The following is a 16965-nucleotide window of genomic DNA, read 5'->3' on the forward strand; positions in this document are numbered from 1 at the left end:
ATGTTTTTGCAGTCAATGTTTTCAATACATTATGATGCTTTGGTGCTAAATTATTAAATACAGTAAATTACTACATAACATTACCGTGTATTGAACTGCTTTTTCTGAAGATTTGTTGTAAAATATGACGTTTCAGTGCTTAATTTTGTAAAATCATAGTGTAATTTGACGTTTTTATAAGTTTTTCCTTAATCCCTCCTTATTATCCAACATTTTCGCTTATCCAGTGTTCTGGTGGCCCATTTATGTTGGATAAGTGAGACTCTACTGTAGGATGCTGATAACGGTTAGATTATATAGTTCGCAAGGCTAAAGTGCAAAATGAACTCAGTCTTGCCAGAGACATTAAAAACAATAAAAAGGGCTTCTTTGCTTACGTCGGTAGAAAAAGGAAGAACAGGGAGGCAATAGGGCCTCTGCGAGGAGAAGATAGGGAAATTCTGACCGGGGATAGGGAAAAGGCAGAACTATTTAATGCCTTCTTTGCCTCAGTCTTCTCACAAAAAGAAAGCCAGCCTCAACCTCAGTAACATTGAGTGGATGAAGGATTGGGGGAAATCCAACCCCAAATAGGGAAAGAAGTCGTCCAGGAATACCTCGCTGCTCTAAATGAATTCAAGTCTCCAGGGCTGGATCAATTACACCCAAGAGTATTGAAGGAACTAGCGGAGGTTATTTCGGAACCTCTAGCAATCATTTTTGAGAGTTCTTGGAGAACGGGAGAAGTCCCAGCAGATTGGAGGAGGGCGAATGTGGTCCCTATCTTCAAGAAGGGAAAAAAGGACAACCCAAACAATTACTGTCCGGTTAGCTTCACGTTGATACCAGGCAAGATTCTGGAAAAGGTAATTAAGGAAGTGGTCTGCAAACACTTAGAAACAAATGCAGTCATTGCTAATAGTCAACATGGATTTACCAAAAACAAATCATGCCAAACTAATTTGATCTCTTTTTTTTGGATAAAGTTATAAGCTGGGTAGATGCAGGGAATGTCGTGGATGTAGCATACCTGGATTTCAGTAAGGCCTTCGACAAGGTCCCCCACGACCTTCTGGCAAACAAGTTAGTTAAATGTGGGCTAGGCAAAACTACGGTTAGGTGTATCTGTAATTGGCTAAGCGAACGAACCCAAAAGGTGCTCACAAATGCATCTTCTTCATCTTGGAAAGAGGTCACGAGTGGAGTGCTGCAGGGTTCCGTCCTGGGCCCGATCTGTTCAACATCTTTATTAACGACTTAGACAAAGGGTTAGAAGGCACGATCATCAAGTTTGCAGATGACACCAAATTGGGAGGGATAGCTAACACTCCAGAAGACAGGAGCAGAATCCAAAACAATCTTAACAGATTAGAGAGATGGGCCGAAACTAACAAAATGAAGTTCAACAGTGACAAATGCAAGATACTTCACTTCAGCAGAAAAAATGGAATGCAAAGATACAGAATTGGGGGACCATGCCTGGCTCGACAGCGGTACATGTGAAGAAGATCTTGGAGTCCTTGTGGACAACAAGTTAAACATGAGCCAGCAATGTGATGCGGCTGCTAAGAAAGCCAATGGGATTTTGGCCTGCATCAATAGGGGTATAGTGTCTAGATCCAGGGAAGTCATGCTACCCCTCTATTCTGCCTTGGTCAGACCACACCTGGAATACTGTGTCCAATTCTGGGCACCACAGTTGAAGGGAGATGTTGACAAGTTGGAAAGTGTCCAGAGGAGGGTGACTAAAATGATCAAGGGTCTGGAGAACAAACTCTATGATGAGCTTAAAGAGCTGGGTATGTTTAGCCTGCAGAAGAGAAGGGTGAGAGGAGACATGATAGCCATGTACAAATATGTGAGGGGAAGTCATAGGGAGGAGGGAGCAAGCTTGTTTTCTGCTGCCCTGGAGACTAGGACACGGAACAATGGCTTCAAACTACAGGAAAGGAGATTCCACCTGAACATCAGGAAGAACTTCCTGACTGTGAGAGCTGTTCGGCAGTAGATCTCTCTGCCCCGGACTGTGGTGGAGGCTCCTTCTTTGGAGGCTTTTATGCAGAGGCTGGATGGCCATCTGTCAGGGGTGCTTTGAATGAGATTTTCCTGCTTCTTGCAGGGGGTTGGACTGGATTGCCCATGAGGTCTCTTCCAACTCTACTATTCTATGATTCTGTGATTCTATATGTAGTTTTGAAGGAGGTCTGTTTTTGCTGGAGAAGAGTGTTCAAGATAATTAACTGTCCTCCCATTTGTCATTGCATATGACTGAACCCATGTTATATGACCTAGCATTATTCATGGGTCGATTGTATATATTTGCAGTAAGACTAGCATTTGTGCGATGTGGCTAAGTTACCACTGTGTCATTGATGTCAGTGGCCTACATTTCCTCAATAGATTTGATAAGTCTTATTGTTTTTAATGACTAAAAGTGTCAACCAGATCTTAGATATTAGAATTCCTTAAACGTTTATGTGTCGATGTCCTCATTGATGTAGAGCTTAAACTGAACAATAATGCTGTGAAATGGATCAATGAAAAGAATTCATATATTTTATGGATGCTATTGCCATATGTCAGATTAGAATATGATGTTTCTCAGTTTATCTTGCACAAGTTATTAGAGGCCAACCAACTCTTCAGCAGACTCTACTCAAATTGGAGAATCAAGCATTGCAAGTTATAACTTATCCCACCATACAATACTAACACCTGATTTGCTCAGCTGCCCCCTATGTATTCTGATCTCCAAATATATATTCTTCTGGGACCATCTTCCATAAGGTTTTCCAAATGTACAGTAAAGTGACTTTTATAGCCCACTCACAAAGAAAGCTATTCAACTATGTATCTACATTTGCTTTGCAAGAATACAAAAAAAGTCACCCTTTACTTGATGCATGCTTAATTAAATCATAATGCACAAAAGACTTAACAGAGGATCGCTCGCCTTATTAGACCCATGTTTCTCTCCTCCCTTATGTTAAGCATGAAGAATATTCATACAAACACAGTCTGGGAGTTGCTATTGCCTTTGGGTAAGAAAACTAGATGTTCCTTATAGTTAAATAAGGAATTTGTGGTCAGGCTTCATGATGTCCTTTTTCTAAAAGTGGCAGAAGATGTTTGATTTGAATCTATTAACTGGCTTTGATGCCTACACCAGAAAAAGGCAATTTATAGCTCTCTAGATGTTATAGAGCCCCTGGTGACACAGCAGATTAAACCATTGAGCTGCTGAACTTTCTGACCAAAAAGTCAGCGGTTTGAATCCAGGGAGTGAGTTAAGCTCCCACTGTTAGCCCCAGCTTCTGCCAACCTAGTAGTTCGAAAACATGCAAATGTGTGTAGATCAATAGGTCTGACGGGAAGGTAACAGTGCTCCATGCAGTCATGCTGGTCATGTGATCTTGGAGGCATCTATGGACAACACTAGCTTATTTATTTAGTGTCAAAAGCATTGTACAACAAATACATTTCAAAATGATGGGAAAAAAAGAAATTACAAGCAACTAAATAGTTTTGGACCAAAAGCGGGCAACAGCAACCGCATTGTCTGTAGCTTTAAACAACTCCTCCTCCGTACATGAGGCAGGGCATTGTGGGCAAGCATACATATGCTGAGTTGTTTGTTCAGCTCCACAGTCACACAAGGTGGAGGATTCCTCCAGGTAGTGCCACCTTGCCAAGTTGTCTTTTGATCTGCCCACTCCACTTCTGAGTCTGTTCAGGGACTTCCAAGTTGCCCATTCTTGGTTTGCCCCTAGAGGAAGACCCTCATGGGGGGCCATCCAGTTAGAATTGCCAGGTTTAGCTGCCCAGAGAGACACCCTTGCTGCTGCTGGAGGAACATCAAGAGGAGTGGTGGTTCTCATGAAGCCCTTCCTTGATTTGAGTCTGGTGGGAGGAGGCTGATAGCCATGCAGTCGGTGGCTTTCACAATGTTCGACCTTTTTTCTCTTGCAGTTAGCAGCAACTTCCCGTCGCACGTCAGGAGGGGCAATGCCAGCTAGCTTATAGAGTTTATCAACAGGTGTAGGTTTAAGGCATCCCGTGATGATTCTGCATGTTTCGTTCAGTACTATGTCCACCTGCTTTGCATGGGCAGACTTGTGCCAAACAGGACAACACTAGCTCATAGGCTTAGAAATGGAGATGAGCACCACCCCTCAAAGTTGGACACAGCTAAATGTCAAAGGGAAACCTTGATATGGGGTACAGCGTCCTGTTGGACACAGCTAGCATCACCAGTAATGAGAGCTGACAGGAGTTGTAGTGTAAGACTATCTAGAAGACCACAGAATTGCCCCCTTTTGCCTTGTACTAGTACCCTAATGCTCAATATGTAGAATTCCCACAAAAACATACTCCAGGAGGTGCTATTGCTTTTGGAGAAGAAAACCTATACATATACATCTCTGTAGTTAATTATCCTGTGCATATATCTCCAGATCCAGCTCTGTTTCCTTCCTGTGGCTCGAGGCGGGATACAATATCATTAAAACAAGATATAAAACACTGTTAAAAGGCATACAGCAAGATACAGAGCTAAAATCCAAGTTAAAATCCGCTGAAATAACAATGATGATTTAATGATAGACATTGATAAAACATATACTACATGAATTGTATCTTACAACCTTAAAAGCCTCTTGTCATCTCAACATATTATTATGTGGAATTATTATATACATTATGCATACTGAGAAGAACATTTCTTTCATCTGTCAGTTTCAGCTGATTTACCTAGAGCGGGAAAGATGGAAAAAAAATCCGATCTGTCCTCATTTTCCACATCCTGCCTAACTTGATAAACTTATCACATTTTTTCGTTTTTGCCAGGTTTTAAAAATGCATGTTTTCAAAATTTAGGGATTAAACCACCAATATTAAGAAAAATTAAATTTAAAATTCATAGTTTAAAATTGACTGGGTAGACCTACTGGCAGAGACAGGGTTTTTTTTTGCTGTTGTAAATTCTGACAGTTGTATTCACCTATCGAATCTCTTCCAGAAAATCATTCAACAGTCTAGGGGCGGCTGATGAAAAGGGGCTCTGGCCTACTGGTTTCAAGCCTGTTGAAGTAAACACCCTTCAGAGGACTTAGGTGTATAGGGCAGATTATACGGGACAAGGCAATCCTGTAGGTAACCTGTATCCAAAGAATGTAAGGCTTTCCAGGTAGTCATTAATAATAAACTAATTGGCAACCAATGAGGTGATTTTAGCATAGGCGTAATATACTCAATCCTGAATATACCCGTAACCAATCTTACTGCCGTTTTTTTTCAGTACAGTAAAACCCTGGTTAACCGAGCCCTGGTTAACCGATCCGCTGCACTATCTGAGGGGTTGCTGGGGGCGCCCCTCCCCCTCCTCTCCCGTGGGCTCCCTCCAAAGGGAACCCTTTCCCTTTGGAAGGAGCCCACGGGTGCCGCTGCCTAGTAGCGCTCATGGGCTGCTTTCCAAGGGGTGAGGGCCCGGCCCAGGGAAGTAGGCCACGAGTGCTGCTGCAGCAGCGATCGTGGGCCGCTTCCTCCGGCTCTCCCTCTCTCACGAGAAGGAGTTCCTTCGCGCGAGAAGAGGAAGAGGTGGGGCGCTTCCTTCTCTCTCTCCTCTCACGAGAAGGAGCTCCTTCGCATGAGTGGAGAAAGAGGCGGGGCGCTTCCTCCTCCCTCTCCTCTTGTGAGAAGGAGCTCCTTCGCGCGAGAGGAGGGAGAGGCAGGAAGCGGCCTGTGATCGTGGCCTGCTTCCCTGGGCCAGGGCTCCTGCCGAAGGGAGAAGTTTCCTCCCTTCGGCCAGTGCTTGGGCCTTTAGGGAAGCGCGAGGCATGTCGCTAAGCAGCGGCATGCCTTGCACTTCCCTGGGTCCAAGCGCCGGGCAAAGGGAGGAAACTTCTCCCTTTGGACGGCGCTTGGGCCTTTAGAAAAGCACGAGGCATGTCGCTAGGCAGTGGCACACCTCGCGCTTCCCTGGGTCCAAGCACCTGCCGGATGGAGAAGTTTCCTCTCTCTGCTAGGTGACTGGGCGGGGGTAACTGAGTTTTGGTCCGCCCATTTAAATCGGATAACCGGGGCTCTACTGTAATTGAAATTTCAAACTTGCTACAGAAGTAGCCCAGTTTGCAGTGCATTGTAGAATCTCAATCTTGACCAGTATGTGCACTTCCACCTTTGGATCTTCTTGTTCTAGGAAGGGACTGAGCTGTATTAACCAAAGGTGATAAAAATGAGGTGAAAGAGACCACAAGGACCATTCAGTTCAACCCTCTACCATGCAATAAAATATAATGATAATAGGAAGTCCCCAAGTTATAAACAAGATAGAATCTGTTGGTTTGTTCTTAAGTAGAATTTGTTTGTAAGTCGAAACAGGTATATTTAAAAGTGTAACTCCAACACACATACTTTGGATAACATAGGGAAGAGTTAACTTCCCTGTGGTGTTTATTTTGCCGTTTGTACTCCTGTTCAGAAGATTTCGCCTCATATCTGTGATAATCGTATTTTGAAAAATTTGGCTTGTTGTGGAAACAAAGATAAGTGATAAAGTGCAGCTAAGTGTTGAGACACAGAGGCCTTAAAGAGCCACACACGCTTTTAGTCCAACAAAAGGTTTATTATAAAGCAACAATAATACGCTCAGAGACACTTAACTTCAGTGTCCTAGCCAAAACTCAAAGGGTTTGCCCAACTGGGCTTCAAAAAGCAACCAAAAAATAACCCGGATTAAACAGAAAGAATATCCAGATTAAATGGAAAGAAAACCTGGATTTAAACTCAGTCAAAATAAGCAAACAGTGCTGTAACAAAAGGGTTCCACTAGACAGCGCTGCACCCAAAGAGTCCGTTGCAAATAGGAGTTACCAAATCCAGCCAAAGTCACAGAGTCGCCGTAAAAGGAGTCCGAACAAACGTTTCCCTGGTGGTCAAACAGAGCTGTAGTTGAGGTAATCCAAGGGTCCAGGAAGGGAGAGAGCGACACGATAAGCCAGTCCAAACGTCGAGAAATCCCAGGAACCAGAACACCAAGCTGCAGAACCTGAACCCAAAACCCAACACGAGAACAGGCAGCGACAAGATAGACACAATACGAAACCGACACTTTGCCTTCTGTAAAGATAAGCCAGTCCAAATGTCATCACTAAGGTGGTCAAACAGAGCCGTTGTCGAATCAATCCAAGAGTCCAAGAAGGGAGAGAGCCACACTCACGATAAGCCAGTCCAAACGTCGAGAAATCCCAGGAACCAGAACTCCAAGCTGCCAAAACCCAACACAAGTACCCAAAACCCAACACGAGAACAGGCAGCGACAAGATAGACACAATATGAAACCAACACTTTGCCTTCTGCAAAGATTCCCCATTTCAGAGCCTACTTTTAACTTACACATCATTATCCGATGATGAGCTGGCCTCCACCCCACCATCATCTCTAACAGCTGTACACAATCCCCTGTTTCCATCCCTCCAGTTCCTCCATCTCCTGTCAAGACTTAGATTTCCCCATGATTCTAATGTACCTCCCGTTTGCCAATCCTCCTGTCCTGAAAACCCCACCAACATGTTGCTAGAAGTTAGTTCTGCACATGTGTTCCAATCTCTTGTACCCTAGTCCAATCCATTGTGTTCTCCCCATCCTCATCACTCCCAGACCCATCGCTCCCAGAGAAACCCATAAACGATTCATCATCTATGGGAGCAGTAAATATATCCCGGATCTTCTTCCTCTCCCGTTCTTCATCTGATTCCTGCTCCCGAGTAACCCTCTTTGTACCTCTATTCCCATGCACTACATTTCCTTCCTCGCTCATCGACTCCTCGCTACTTGAAAACCCTTCGAATGTGTCTTCCTCAGTAGGTGCCATAAATATATCCCGGATCCGTTCCCTTTGCTGTTCTTCATCTGACACCTGCTCACGATTACCCCTCCTTCCCCTACTGATACTGCTACTACTGCTTGCAACATTACTTACTGACTCAACTACAACACTAAGACACCTTTATCCTATGTCAGCTTTTCCAGGAGTGAATTGCCCTTCCTTTAAGATGGTGGCATAGTAACAGCCCCCATGATCAGCTCCACTGGCGAGGAATTTAAAACTATTATATATACTATTGCGGGCCCCCCGTCGCTCCCATCGCCTGAGGGGTGAGATTGCTGACTTACTCTTGGGGTCCTGGATGGTACGTGAGGGCCGTAGGTGCTGCCGACGGGAGCTTCAGAGGATCGGGAGGGAGAAGTGGAGAAGAAGCCTGGTCGCCATTTTATCCGCTCGGCCCGAGGGAGCCTCCAAGAGCTGAGAGCCTCCGAAGGCTCCTGGTGACTGCTTTCAGCTCTTGTTGGGGAAACTGAGGCCATGCCGAATCCGGGCGGCCGCCAGCGGACATCTCTGACGATCCACGAGACCTTCTCCTACTCCCACCTCTGTTCTTGGGTGGCCGCGCCGAACCGGGCGACCACCCTTGGCTCCTTTCTCAGCTTCTCCTCGACGGCGGAGGCCGCGCCGAACCGGGCGGCCCTCGACCCCCACCTCTGTCCTTGGGTGGCCGCGCCGAACCGGGCGACCACCCTTAGCTCCGTCCTCAGCTTTCCCTCGACGGTGGAGGCCGCGCCGAACCGGGCGGCCTCTCTCGACCCCCTACCGGCCCTCCTGCAACTCCTGGTAGGCCCCCACAACAAGATCTAGGCCACGCCGGACCGGGCGGCCTCCTCCCCCCCTGTCTCCAACCTCCTCCCTGGGCCTTTAAAGTTATCGCAAGCCCCTGGAAGCGGCGCCGATCCGGGCAGCTTCCTTGAGCCTTACCAGCGGCTTGGATGGAGAGAGGACATTTGGGCCTGCGGTGGTTTGCGTCGTCTTGGATGGCCCTCTGAGTTGTTCCCGCCGGCCTGGGTTCCTCCTGCTTCTGCCGCTGCCTTTGCTGTGCTGCCTCCCGGCCTCCTTCCCAGCTTTCCTCGTGGTGAGAGTTGAGCTTTGGGGGCCGCGCCGGACCGGGCGGTTCTCCCAACCCTCTCCTTCAGTTCTCAAAGAGAGACAGCTGGGCCCTCTTCATCGGCTCTACTGAACAGGGTGGATTGTATGAAGCGGCGTTGTCAGGATCCTCAGTGCTGAAGCCGCCATCTATTCTATTCCATTTTATTTTATTTTATTTTATTTTATTTTTATTTTTTTCCTCCCCTCCCCTTTTGAGTGTGTATGTGTGTGTATTTAGATAGGAGTGAGAAAATTTTATCTTGATGCAGGAAGACAGATTTGATTGTTGATAGGAAGTGGATTTGTGTATTTGGTACTTAAACATAGGAAGTGATCACATAGGATTCGTGAGTTCCATGAAGTTAATTGTCTGGTATATTGTTGGTATTAGAATGTGAATGATGGTGTGCACATGTTGGTTGATATACATCTGAGTGGAAAGAGTCAGTAGGAACGGTGTGTTAATTTTGAAAGATTAGAGTGGTTACTATAGGAAGGTTTTTGAGAAAGTATTAGGAATGAGTTGGCAGGAACTTCCGAAGAAAAATGAACTTCTTCACCTATGTGATTTGTTGGGGAAATCGTTCAGTACTGTTTTGTATCAACTGGAGACACTGAACAAGAAAATTGATCATCTTTTCAAGGGAATTTCCCTGATTGCGAAAAACCCTTCTCCTATAGACACTATAACAACTGTACCAACCAGTTCTACTAACATTAATGAGGAACTAAACGCTCTGGAAGACCATGGAAAAATAAAGCTAGAGGAGCAGAAAGTAGTTAATAGGTCAGATTTGGAAGTGGCCAAGGATGGGGATGGGCTATTATCTGGGAAAGAGGGTCAGGGGAGGGTGGCCTGGAAGGAAATTAATAGAGTCTACCAAAGGACAAACAACACACTGTCCCCAGAACTGTTTGGACAATCTCGAGATACTTCCTGCAATCTGTTGTGAACCAACAAGGTGGCAGTGGAAGTCTCAGACTATGCTAAATAGAGGCAGATGGACATCAAAGCGAGCTGTCCAGATATCTCTCTCTCAAATTCTTTCTTTGAGCCGGTCGGAAGTGAAGATCAAGACCATTGACTGGCTTCGCAGAGACTATCAATCTTGGAACCGCTCCTTATGTCTTCTCATTGGGCTGGAGGATAGAATGTTACTGGAAGAACTGTTTTTGTACGGGCCTAAACTCCAACAATGGGGTATCATTCTTAAGAGGGTATTAGTAGACCCAGTGATCCGCCCCCTAGACATTGGGCTGTCTCGCGAAATACAAGAGTCTCTAATTTCAAGCCATGTCTGTTCTAACCCCCAGCCCTGTCATCAGTCATTAGCTGTGCCTAGTCCCCCTCCCACATTAGATGATGTTATCATATTAGATGACTCCTCCTCTCTCATACCAGCGGAGATAAGCCTCTCTTTTAAACAATCAAATACACTTGGAGGCCTTTCATCCCAGGATAGCTGACTATCCCCTTCAAATGGCAATCTCAACAAGCCAATCCCTCAGGAGGAAGAGGGTTCTCACGAGTGGGGCCCCATTGAGGTGGTGTGGGGGAGAAGGAAGAACGGTCACCAACGACCCAGGGAGAAGCGCAACAGAGTTATTGCGACCCTGGAGAGGAATAGGTGTGGTAGTCTTCAGGACAGACCCCTCAACCTTAAGGTCCTGCTTCTGAATGCCAGATCCGTCAATGGTAAGACAGCTATCATCCAGGATTTGATCCTGGATGAGGGGGCGGATCTGGCATGTATTACCGAGACATGGTTGGATGAACCGGGTGGGGTGAATCTCACCCAGCTGTGTCCACCGGGTTTCGGGGTCCATCAGCAGGCCAGGGTTGAGGGACGGGGAGGAGGAGTTGCGGTGATCTTACGGCAGTCCATCGCCCTGATCAGATGCACCGTTCCACAATCTATGAGGTTTGAATGTGTCCTGCTGAAGGTGGGAGCCCGAGACAGCTTGGGGATTCTGTTGGTGTACCGTCCACCCCGCGACCCAGCAGTCTCCCTGTCTGAGCTAGCAGAAGTGGTCTCTAATGCGGCCTTGGTCTCCCAACAACTCATAGTTTTGGGAGACTTTAACATCCATGCCGAGACCACATTAACAGGTGCAGCTCAGGATTTCATGGTTGCCATGACGACCATGGGGCTGACTCAAGTTATATCTAGGCCCACACATCAGGCGGGACACACGTTGGACCTTGTCTTCATTGTGGACGGTGGGACAGTCAGAGTGGAAGAACAAAACATCCTTCCATTGTCATGGTCTGACCATCATCTGATCTGTTTAAGTTTCGCCGTGTCTTCTAACCTCCGCAGGGGTGGTGGACCCATTAAGATGGTCCGCCCCAGGAGGCTGATGGATCCAGATGGACTCCTGAGGTCTCTTGGGGATCTTCCTGTTCTGGAGACTGGCGATCCTGTCGATGCCCTGGCTGATCGCTATAATAGTGAGCTGGCTAGGGCACTTGACACGATCGCTCCCGAACGTCCCCTCTCGCTGCGTAGAGTCATGTCAACCCCTTGGTTCACTGAGGAGCTGGCCGTGATGAAGCGTACGAGGAGGGGACTAGAGTGCATCTGGAGAAAATCTCAGGATGTGTCCGACCAAGCACGGGCTAAAGCTGCTATTAAGGCTTACTCCGTGGCTCTGCGAGCAGCCAGGAAAGCTTTCACGACTGCCCGCATAGCGTCTGCAGCCAATAGGCCATCGGAGTTGTTCCGAGTTGTTGGGGAGCTCCTGCGGCCTCCAGAGGCCCAGGAGCTTCCCGATGACTTGGCGACTCGGTGTAGCGATTTCGCACACCACTTTGCAGGCAAAGTTGCTCAGATACGTCGTGAGTTGGACTCCAGCTTGACTGTGGTTTCAGCGGAGGTAACCGAGGCACCTGTCGGTTCGATCTTATGGGATTCTTTCCGGCTTGTTCTTCCTGATGACGTGGAGGGGATTCTTGGGTCTGTGAGGGCGACCACCTGTGCTCTGGATCCTTGTCCCTCTTGGCTGGTTAAACTGGCCAAAGATGGGTTGTTGGAGTGGTTTGTGGCTATAATAAATGCCTCCTTGGGTCAAGGGTCATTTCCATCCTGTTTTAAGCAAGCGGTGGTAAAACCGTTACTAAAAAAGACTTCGCTAGACCCATCGGTTTGTGACAATTACAGACCAATCTCCAACCTCCCATTTTTGGGCAAGGTTCTGGAGCGGGTGGTTGCCACGCAGCTGCAGGAGTTCCTCGATGACACTGATTTTCTGGACTGCTCGCAGTCTGGTTTCAGGCCTGGGCACAGTACTGAGACAGCTTTGGTCGCCTTGGTGGATGAACTCCGCAGGGAGCTGGACAGGGGGAGTGTGACCCTGCTGGTTCTCCTGGATATCTCAGCGGCTTTCGATACCATCGACCACGGTATCCTTCTGGGGAGGCTCTCTGGGATGGGGCTCGGGGGCACGGTTCTGCTGTGGCTCCAGTCCTTCCTGGAGGGTCGTTCCCAGATGGTGAAGCTGGGGGACACCTGCTCGGACCCCTGGCCATTGACCTGTGGGGTTCCGCAGGGGTCTATTTTATCCCCCATGCTATTTAACATCTACATGAAACCGCTGGGAGAGGTCATCCGGAGTTTTGGAGGGCGTTGCCATCTCTACGCAGATGACACGCAAATCCACTATTCCTTTCCACCTGACTCCAAGGAAGCTCCTCGGGTGCTGAACCAGTGCCTGGCCGCTGTGGCGGACTGGATGAGGAGGAACAAGCTGAGGATCAATCCTGATAAGACAGAGGCCCTCCTGGTCAATCGTGCGTCGGATCGGGGTATTGGGTGGCAACCTGTGCTGGACGGGGTTGCACTCCCCCTGAAGTCACAGGTCCGCAGTTTGGGGGTCCTCCTGGATTCAGCGTTGACGCTTGAAGCACAGGTGTCGGCGATGGCCGGGAGGGCTTTCGCACAACTCAAACTTGTGCGCCAACTGCGACCATACCTCGTGAAGTCTGATTTGACCACGGTGGTCCATGCCTTAGTTACCTCTAGACTGGACTACTTTAATGCGCTCTACGTGGGGCTTCCCTTGAAGACGGCCCGGAAATTACAATTGGTCCAACGCTCGGCAGCCAGATTAATAACGGGGGCGAGTAACAGGGAGAGATCCACTCCCCTGTTTAAGGAGCTCCACTGGCTGCCGTTCATTTTCCGGTCCCAATTCAAGGTGCAGACTATCATCTATAAAGCCCTAAATGGTTTGGGACCCACTTACCTCCGTGACCGTATTTCCTTTCATAAACCTGCCCGATCTTTACGATCATCCGGGGAGGCCCTTTTAGCACCACTGTCTTTATCCCAGGCCCGCCTTGTGAGTACAAGGGAGAGGGCCTTCTCTGCTGTGGCCCCCCGATTGTGGAACTCACTACCTACTGAAATTAGGCAAGCTCCCACGCTGTTAGCTTTTAGGAAAGACTTGAAAACATGGCTCTTCCGCTGTGCCTTTGGTGAGTAACTTCTGTTATTTCTGTGTTACTCCCACCCCGAACATCCATCCTCTAGATTACCCCACTTCCATATGTCCCTGCCCGCAGTGGAGTACCCCTATGTCCCTCTCACCCCAGGTTTTATCTTTGTGTTCACGTGGCCTGCCCTTGTTTTACTGTTTTTTGATTTCTTGATGTTGATGCATTTATTGTATTTTTAATGGTGCTATGTTATGTTGTTTTATTTTGTTATATTGTATTGCTCTGGGCATGGCCCCATGTTAGCCGCCCCGAGTCCCCGTTGGGGAGATGGTGGCGGGGTATAAATAAAGTTTTATTATTATTATTATTATTATTATTATTATTATTATTATTCCTTGGGGTAGATTTCTCTCACTTCTTGTTGTCTCACCCCAGTTTGTAACTATGAGTTGTTTGTAAGCCAGATGTTTGTCACTTGAGGACTATGTCACCAATTTGGAGTATTGTTAATAGCTCGTTTTCTTTGAAGCTCTTTGTTATTTCACTAGTTCTTAGAAGTTTGTATGAGACCGGGAATAGATTTTGGTTAAGATCTTCCTTACATAATAGAAATATTTTTTTCATTTTTGAAATATTGAAACCCATTTTGATTCAGGTTTTCTGGGAAGGATGAGTTGCAGCAATTTATTTTGTTTATATTTAGTGCATAAAATTAAAAGACATGTGTAAAAGAGAGTAGCGTAGAAGACCCAATTAATAAAGAATAGATGTCCCAAATAATAAATGATAACTGCCACCGATTAGTGGAAATGCAGCCACCACTGTGTGTAGAGACACCTTTAGATTATAAAAGTGCTCAGCCACCCAATAGCTCAGAGGAAGCCTTTTACTTTATTCGGTGTTAAAATGGTAGCGCAATTGTGCTGAGGGAGTCTATAGATGACAGAGGCTTTGATGTAAAAAGAACAATATCAAGTTTATTCAGGCACAAGCTTGGTGGTTACAAAAGATGTTTCACTTAGAGGTACAGTAGAGTCTCACTTATCCAACACTTGCTTATCCAACGTTCTGGATTATCCAACGCATTTTTGTAGTCAATGTTTTCAATATATCGTGATATATTCTAAATTCGTAAATACAGTAATTGCTACATAACATTACTGCGTATTGAACTACTTTTTCTGTGAAATTTGTTGTATAACATGATGTTTTGGTGCTGAATTTGTAAAATCATAACCTAATTTGATGTTTAATAGGCTTTATCTTAATGCCTTCTTATTATCCAACATATTCGCTTATCCAACATTTTGCTGGCCCGTTTATGTTGGATAAGTGAGACTCTACTGTATTCTTATTAACAGTTACAATACTAGAATGAGATGAATCAAACTTTCTAAAGTATCACTTCTTTTACTTAAAGTAGTTAAAACTTCTTCCTCTGCTCCTTTTAAACTGTTACTTCAGTGGATCTCTGTGAGTCCAGCTGGGATTGGTTCCCAAAGTCTGAAACTTGGACTATCCAGTGACTTCAAACCACAGTCACCCCTGTGATATACTATCACAGATTCTCTGTGCCTTTCCAGGACACAGACAACATTAAATAAATCACCAAATTTATTAGAAACCGATTCAAAATGAACAATTGAGTCTCCTTGATCCCATCAACCTGGAATCAATCTTCCCTGTGCCTCATCAGAGCACAGACTGAGGCTTCATTTTTAAAAACCTCTTCACTTTTCCTCCCCTTGGCAGATGGCTCTGCCCATATCTCCATGGCAACTGCCTCAGAGGAGAGCCACTAAATGGCTGCCGCCGTCTCACACCTACCCAACCAAACCACAAGCACATAGTTAAACACAACAAACATGAATACAAAACTCATACTTCATTACAGCATGGAACATTATTTTTGTGTTTGCAAAGAATAATTATTACAAAAGGTTATGAAATAACTCAAGATTTAATTTATAATATTTGTTTGGGAGTTTCAAAATAGCAGTGACAAACCTAATTTGGTTTAATGTTTCATTCAAAAGTTAAAGAGATTAGAAAATTGCTTGTATTGAAATACTTGTAATTATTTTAATCCATGATAATCCAACAATGTGCTTAGTTTATTTTGATTTTAATTAAAACAATGAAGGCATAGATATTTAAACAAAAATAGTCTGAAGAAGTAAAATTATTTTTCGTGCCTCCAGAGTTACTCAAATGGAACTTTTGCGCCTGAACAGAGACCCAGTTGGAATGTTCTAGAAGTGAATAGCTTTGCAGAAATCCGATCCTCTCCTACTATGTCCTAACCCATCAAGCTGCTGTCCTCTCAGTTATTGTTATTGTTGTTATTATATTTATACCCCCACTTTATCTCCCCTGAAAAGGACACAAAGAGGCTTAACATAAAAACATTAACATAGCAATGTAAAATATACAAATATATGCAAACATTAAAACAGGATTAAATATAAACAGTATTTAAAAATTCCAGTTAAAAACCATTAAAACAAATTCAAAGTTAAAACCAAAGTATCTCCTGATTTGATCTTTAAAACCCTGATCTTTTAAAGCCTGTCTGAATAAAAAGGTTTTAGCCTGCCACCAGAAGGACAGCAGGGAGGGGGCCATTCCGGCTTCCTTGGACAGGGTGTTCCAGAGTCGAGGGGCAGCCACTGAGAAGGCCTGCTCTCCCGTTCCCACCAATTGAGCTTGAGATGGAAGAGAGAACAGGGCCTCTCCTGAAAATCTCAGAGCCTGGGCAGTTTCTCTAAATCTGCCAGCAGAGTGAGTTCTATTGGAGTGTTCTTGTGGCTGAATAGTTTCTTCCTTTTCTTCTTCTCCCTGTTTTACTCTTTTGTTCTTTCTTTCTATACTTCAACCACACACAAAAATTGTCTCTTTACTTTGTGAACTCTTTCTCCTTCTTTAACTTCTGACAGCCTCAATCAAACTCTCTACTTCCAGTAGTCAAATGGTTCCTCTTTCTGATGAGTATTCAGAGGTTCTTGTCTTGACCTGGTGAGGGCATTTAATGGAAGAGTGTTTGATCTGCAGTAGTTTTACAGCCTTGAAGGACCGAGATTCACAGCTTCAGCTTCATTGCTGGGAGAAGTCGCTGCAGGTTGTGTACTAGACAGCTTCTAGTAAATCTCTCTTCAGCTTCCACATCCATATCAGAAGTCAAAGACCAACATTGATCTCAATACCAATGGTTTTGACTCCTTTAGCTATTATCTTCATACTGATAGCAACTTCATCTGCTGCCACTTAGATATCAGTATATTTGACTCTGTGATCTACCACTCTTAGCAGGAGATTAGGTTTCAGAAGTCCCCAAGATACCATATATACTCGAAGATAAGCCGAGTTTTTCAGTTTTTATGACCTGAAAAAGCCTCCCCCGGCTTATATTTGGGTCAAGGTCAAGCCAGCAGCGGAGCCTGGAGGCCACAGTATGTTTTCTTTTCCAAAACCTCACTCCTCTGCTTCTCCTCCCAGGCTGGTTATCTTATACTTTTTTGAGAGAGAGACAGAGAAGAAGCAAATGTTTTCAAAAGCGAAAGGAGAGTGTGAG

General features: G+C 45.5%; 1 protein-coding gene across 2 annotated transcripts in view; it reads left to right on the forward strand.

Moving 5' to 3' along the window:
* The window catches only part of LOC134299371 (cytoplasmic polyadenylation element-binding protein 2-like), a 48414-nt gene that overhangs the window by 11165 nt on the left and 20284 nt on the right, over positions 1-16965 (forward strand). The gene's annotated exons all lie outside the window — the stretch shown is intronic.

Source organism: Anolis carolinensis, chromosome 5 (assembly GCF_035594765.1).
Source record: "Anolis carolinensis isolate JA03-04 chromosome 5, rAnoCar3.1.pri, whole genome shotgun sequence".
NCBI lineage: Eukaryota > Metazoa > Chordata > Lepidosauria > Squamata > Dactyloidae > Anolis > Anolis carolinensis.